The 6,400-nt window shown below is 37.2% G+C and overlaps 3 long non-coding RNA genes across 3 annotated transcripts in view; 2 read left to right on the top strand and 1 right to left on the bottom strand.

Moving 5' to 3' along the window:
* Positions 1–1,018: 1,018 nt before the first annotated feature.
* LOC112488274 (uncharacterized) overlaps positions 1,019–6,400 on the bottom strand; it is a 22,672-nt gene continuing 17,290 nt past the window's right edge. Inside the window, exons 8-11 of the long non-coding RNA XR_003052151.1 lie at positions 5,890–5,966; positions 4,749–4,942; positions 2,036–2,703; positions 1,019–1,904 (exon numbers count right to left, since the gene is read on the bottom strand). This is a non-coding gene — a long non-coding RNA (uncharacterized LOC112488274). The remainder of the gene's footprint in view (positions 1,905–2,035; positions 2,704–4,748; positions 4,943–5,889; positions 5,967–6,400) is intronic.
* LOC112488277 (uncharacterized) lies at positions 2,590–4,414 on the top strand. Its single transcript, XR_003052154.1, has 2 exons — positions 2,590–2,716; positions 3,011–4,414. It is a non-coding gene; the product is annotated as an uncharacterized LOC112488277 (long non-coding RNA).
* LOC112488276 (uncharacterized) overlaps positions 4,939–6,400 on the top strand; it is a 4,135-nt gene continuing 2,673 nt past the window's right edge. Inside the window, exon 1 of the long non-coding RNA XR_003052153.1 lies at positions 4,939–5,976. This is a non-coding gene — a long non-coding RNA (uncharacterized LOC112488276). The remainder of the gene's footprint in view (positions 5,977–6,400) is intronic.

Here is a 6,400-nt window from a genome sequence, read left to right as displayed (position 1 = left end):
TTTTATTTTTGGAGATTTGTTCAGGATTACTTATTGGTGTAGTATTTTATTGTGATCAAAAGTTGGCATACGAAAAATGTTTTTCTAATTTTTAACCATTAAAATTGACTTTCGTATTTATTCATATTTTATATATTTCTGAGAAACCTTTATTTTTGAAGCCCACCCCTGGGGTTTTAAAGGAATCTATTCCGTCCATCTCGGAAGCACTTATGGTGGGCGTCCCTATGCTGCTTCCTGCTGGATGCACCAGTAGGGTCTTTGTTTTGTTATTGTTTAAGATGGCTGTCCATTAACCAGTCACCTGTTTGGAGACCTTGCTCCTGTAGGCTGACACATAATAGTGGAAATCCAGACCATACTATAATCATACTACACTATACTAAAAAACCTCTACCAACACCTTAAAATGCAAGTATATGACCTAAAGCAGGTCATGAACCTAAATGATTTCTTTACATCAACATTTCTCAATTATCTTTGTTTAGTATTACACTAAGGCCTCTTAGCGAGGTGAATAAAATGTACTGTGGACTTTGAGGGGGGAAAAAGTGTTTCTGAAAAGGACACTTGTTTGAGAACATTAACAAGTTAAATTAACTGAAAGTAGGGCGTAATTAGTTCCAGTGGTGGCAAAGAGTGCTTTAAATAGATATAATTCAGCAGGGAAAACCCTTAGAGTCTCTGTTGCTACCTACAGGTTATTTCAGGATTTTTCATTAAAATTGTTTTAAATGGTTGTTTACCGTCAGTCGGCTTATTACTTTCTAGAGGATCGGGTCCAGGATGTATACAGTATGAACCTATAACTTGTCAGACTACATTAAACTACTGTTTTCTAAACTGTATCAACGATTTTTGTAAAAGTATGTATATAATTTCAGTCCAAATGTTTCTGACCACAATTTCTGCAAGCACTTAGTATTTGGAGAATACTTTTTGTTTTCGAAATTAAGTAAAGAAAAGAAAAGTAATGCATCCATGATGCTTTAGCTCATCATATCACTTATGTGCTTCAATTGGATCTTCTTTTTTTTTACAATTTTTCATTTTTCCTGTGATTGTTTTCACAGGTATGACATTTTGTTTCAATGATATGATGGTTTTTTCTTATTTTATTGTCAATGTTTTCTTAAGTCCAGTTAATATCTCAGATCTATCCTCTATAATTGGGAAAGGCGAGTAATACATTATTTAAAAGATTGCAGAGAGGTAGACTCTACCTTCATAGGTAACAAATATTCAAACATTCAAATCAAACCTTCAAACTTCAGGGAAATTACAAAAATCACAAAACAAACACCGATTTCTCCATTCATAACTGTTGGGTTTGGGTAAAGTTGAGGAGGTGATGCTGCCTGTCCTTAAACACACATCTCTGCTCATAGATTTCTTATCATCATGAAATGCATTGTTGTAGTTGTGATTTATGTTCAATATAAGCTCTGAAGGAGCACAGACTTTATTATAAGGCAATTAAACGCTTTTTAATCTCCCGCAGGCCACACAGGTTGATTCGTGGGTCACATTTGGTCTGCGGGACTTGAGTTTGACACATGGGTTGAACCTCCATAGACCCAAATATCTGTGCCACAACCCTGATAAAGTCAATTTTGCAAGTTATGTGCCCTTTAAATTATTAGATTTTTTTTACACCCCTTCATGCTAAAAGTTCTTGATGACACGTTTCGTTTTTATACCATAATCCTCCTGTAGCTGCTTTTTACCTCTACGTGATGTTTTAATTTTCAGGGATGGTGTGAAAACAAACAGGCAGCAGCATCTCATCAGTGTTCAACTACTGACCTACTAACTTGCAGTGGGCTTCATCACACTCCTGCAAACGGTGCCAGGGCTCAAAATAGATGAATGTGTAAATTACCAGCACGTTTCCCAGCTGCTGCCTGTGGACAAAGAGGAGAAAGAAAGATGAATAAAGCATAAATAAAGAATCCGAGGATGCCAGAGAAAACAGCTCCTAACAAATCCAGCTGCCTGGATGAATTCAATGTGGAGCTTTATCACATATTCTTACCGTGGATTTCATTTCAGCCTTGGAGTTTCTTTCACTGGGTTACACTTCAGAGAGGAGGGGATGACAGAGACGTGCAACAAAGCCTTTTGAAACTTTCATATTGTTTGCTTTAAACATCAACACCGTCTTGTTTGTTTGTTTGTTTTCCTCCTGCTGTTTCATGGCACTTCATTGGCATTCATGAGGCTGCGTTACCGTAGGAGCCTCTGCCCTTCGACTTTTCTTCCAGCTCTTTGTTGGTCAAGGCAGTACGTGTCAGAGAAATCCATGTGTCATGGCCTCAGTATAATCTCTGTTAGTCCACAGGGTTGACTACTGATGGGAGACTGAAAATGACAGATGGGCCATGAAGTGCTGACTAGTTCTCTCCTCTTCACAGGGCTTTTACTGAGAGGTGGCAGAGAATTGAGAAATGATCAGGGATCTTAATCATATAAGCATATTTTAGAGGCTTGTTTTTTTTAGAAACTCGTCCTGGCTGTGTCAATCTTACACCAAAGGGACCGACGAGGCTGCAGGGTGAGTGGCATAGGAGTGACAGTGAAAGGACGGAGGTCAAATCCGGAGCCAAACGTTCGGTGATGGTGACACAGTTGTCAGTGGTCCGTCTGTTTACCTCCTGTCCCCCTTCTTCTGTCCATCACCATTGTAGAAGAGTAACCGTCTTCCTATGACAACAAGGTAAAGAACATTTTAGATTGAATTATCGTCATCATCATGAGTCAGCCACATTGGTTAAAAACCAACATAAACCACAGGGCCAGCAGAAATACATCGTTAAGTCTGTAACCAAAACACATTTAGTTTGTGGTTTTTCAACTCTCACCAAAGGAAAAATCTAATTTTTCACCAAACCTAAATGGAAAAACTGTCAAAGCGTTGTGAAAGGATTTTATCTATTCATGTGAGGTTTTTTTTCTCAGATCTTCTCACATTGTATGAACATTTAAAGAACTTGATTGTGTTATTTCATAGGCAAAGAGGTTCTGCTGCAACAGATAAAGAATTCCACAAAGAAGGAATAATCTCATTGAAGCAGCACGTTGTAGAAGCCTTTGAAAATGTAATGAAATATTTTTTTTCTTCATGTTTTGTTCTTGGAACTTGACTTTTACTGTATTTGATTATGTCTCCATCTGCAGCAACACTGCCCTCTGCCTTTGTTTGTAGTTTCTTTTTTATGTTTTTATTTTCACTTGGAATCTTTCTTGGTGGAATTTTTACACAGAGGGAATCAACAAGTTTAAGAGTGACGCATTTTGGTTGTAAAGTTAGCTTTTGGGGATGGAAGAGTTTACAATGTTGCTGCATTTCTAGTGAAATTTTGAGCATTTTTAGCCAAGAGTTTTTCTGTCTATCCCTTTTTCAGAATATCTGGACAGAGAGCTCAGATTTAATCTGATTCCTATTGTAACTGTAATGGCATGCTGTTACAGTCTTGGTCATCAGGGGGACAAGATTTTGATTTTATTTTTAAACTGTCTCCCCTTGGACTACACTTGAAAACATACTGATAACACAAATGTGTTTCGGACACATTATTTATCAACGCATTTAACAGTTGATAAGAAATTCTTCAAGCCTTTCCAGTCACATGTTTTATTTTAAATCCAACCCAGCTTCCAATTAAAACTGCGACAATGCTACATGCTAACAAATGCCACATCATGTAAGAAATAAAGTTAGAAAACATTAGTGTGGAGTTTACCTTCTAAACTTAAAAACTAATAAAATTTGTGAAGCCTGATTTATCCTTTCTCCGAATCTCAGTGAAGACTTTGGAGCTGCTCTTCAGCAACGTGCTGTTTGTACACACACTCAGGGAGCATCACTCTGTGCTGACTGGAGTGGAGGCAGAAATAAATTCTTAGTGCCCATCAGTCAGAGACGTAGGTGTGATCTTTCTTCCTCGACACTTTCACACTGAGACTATAAACTGATCTCTGCCACCAGGGGAACAAAGCAGATTTAACAGACGGTATAAAAGAAGCAGCTGCAGAATACCAGAGCAGAGTCACTGCTAACCATAGTAGCTGGTTGGAAGTAATGTAGCCCAAAAGCTATTTATATAAAACATTTGGGTTATTGCAACTAAAGTATTTTTTATCTTACCAAAATATTATGATCTCTTTTAGAATCAAGGTATTTTTGCCACAATATTTTGGCTGTTTTGTCTTTTTCAGCATTTTTTTTTTCAACAATTATTTAGTTAACTATCTTTTGTTTGTACCCTTGTAGGCTAACCTTTAGCCTTTGGTCTATCTTTTGTAAATTTTTAGCCAAATATACCAATCCTGTCGTTGCTGCCAAATGTCTCTGTAAACTGTTACTGTCCAATTTGTATTTTGGTTGGTATTTCTATAAACTGGTTTAACATTATCTTGTCTTTTCTATTCACTATGTTTGCCGTAACATTTAGTTATTCATTCTTTTTTACATAAAGCTTAGCAACCTTGAGTCTATTGTTACCATTTTTATATTTTGCAATACTGGGAATATTTATTTTATTTTATTACAATTTCCCTTAGATTAATATTTTCTGCAGGAAATCCCAGTCTCAGGTGTCACCAGAGGAGCAGTTGGCCTCCAGGTATTTTTGTATTATTAGATCTGACCCACCTAGAAGAACATGTGCAGTCCCCTGACATATACCCCACTGTAATTATCTCATACTGTACAACAGTGTGTGTGTGTGTGTGTGTGTGTCCCTTACTGTGGTTGACCTATGCTGAAGAGGAGAAAATGTCAAAGTCGACCTCCAGACAGCAGCTGCTGATAAGTCATGATGGATGGAGCCTAGGGCTGCCACCTAGGCCTCATCTGGACCATGAAGGAGCCTAGCAGGAGGCGGGAGGGGGGGTAACACCAACACCAGCAGAGCACACTTCCTGCTCTGGGCTAAGGTTTCTATTGGGATGAGACCAGTTAATGAGGATAATATCACATTAGTGGTTTCAGCCTGACATAAACTGAGCCGCCAGCTCATCTGATCTGACCCCTTTCCTGGATGGAGGTTGTGGATAATCTATATTGGAGTGTATATTTAATAACTGAAATATCATTGAGGAAAAGGAATTTGAATCTTTTAGATTAAAATATTAGCAGTTTGATATCAGACTGTCTGCTACTGAGTCCTGGGGTAGAAGTCAAACGTCTAGAATGAAGAAGAAGAAGTAGATGTTAGCAAAATATATCACAAATTATATAGGAGTTAAGTAAACATCAGGATTCTTGATAAATATTTTTCATTATTGGTTAGCTGTTTGCTAATAATGAGTTAAAAGTAGCTAAATGATAGCCAAAAGTGACATGTTTAAAATGCTAAAATATGAACACAACGTCAACAAGAAAATATGTATGATATAAATATGTTTGGTAGAAGAATAAAAGCCACACCTAAAAATAAAAATTACACAAAATGTTTTTTTTTTTTAAAGTAAGTTGGTAAATGACAGAATGCTAGTCTACAAATAGAGTGCTGGCTAACATTAGCTTATAAAATATGCATTATATGATTTAAAAACTAGACCAGAGATATTATTTCAAAGGTCCACAAAGTAGTAGAGATGGTCTCTCTTGTATGTTATTTCTATCCAAAATATTTTTTGTGGGTCAGAATTCAACATTTAAAATTCCCCAAAGTGACTATGTAGTTAGAGATTATCATTTGTGTTAAATTTAAAAGTGTAATCTGTTATAGAAAAACAAAACAAAAAATGTTTGAATTACGTTAAACAACAAAGTAGATTGCTGGTAACAAGGAGTTCAAACTGTGTTCACAGCACACCCTGGAGGGAACAGAGAAGAAGCGGCACACACACGTGTGTTTTACCACAACTTCTCATTGGACTGACCTTCCATCGTCTGTAGCTCGTCATCCTCTCACTATCGCCTGCTTTTCGCTGAACAGATTCCAAGTTTACATCAAGACCTGAAAAACAGTAATTATTACGAATTGTTAGTTTCTACACAGAACCTGCTGCAGCCTGTGGCCTGAAACACTGTGTAAAGGCATTAAGTGATGAGAGGCAGTAAGTCAGGAAGAGCATCTGTTGTAAAAACCTCCAAATCTCATATGCAATTAATTCCCTTGCGCTGACTCGTGAACAGGCGAGTGATTCAATTACTAATGACAAACATTTATTTTGACAACATTGCAGTGATTTTGATTTCTCAGTTCAGTTCCTTTTACGATCATTGAACATTTTTGGGCAAAAGCACTAATTTGCCCGAGTCACTGGAGGACAAATCTGACATTCACGTCCCAGATTTATAACAGACGAGAGCTGAGCAGCAGCAGAAATTCATCTTTTTCTACCTTTGGTCTTGAAGGTACAGTAAAAATCTCAGTTTCCACTCGCTGGG

This window comes from Cynoglossus semilaevis, chromosome 16, assembly GCF_000523025.1.
Source record: "Cynoglossus semilaevis isolate Cse_v1.0 chromosome 16, Cse_v1.0, whole genome shotgun sequence".
NCBI lineage: Eukaryota > Metazoa > Chordata > Actinopteri > Pleuronectiformes > Cynoglossidae > Cynoglossus > Cynoglossus semilaevis.
The sequence above is the reverse complement of the archived record's forward strand: the minus strand, read 5'-3'. Positions and strand labels throughout refer to the sequence as shown.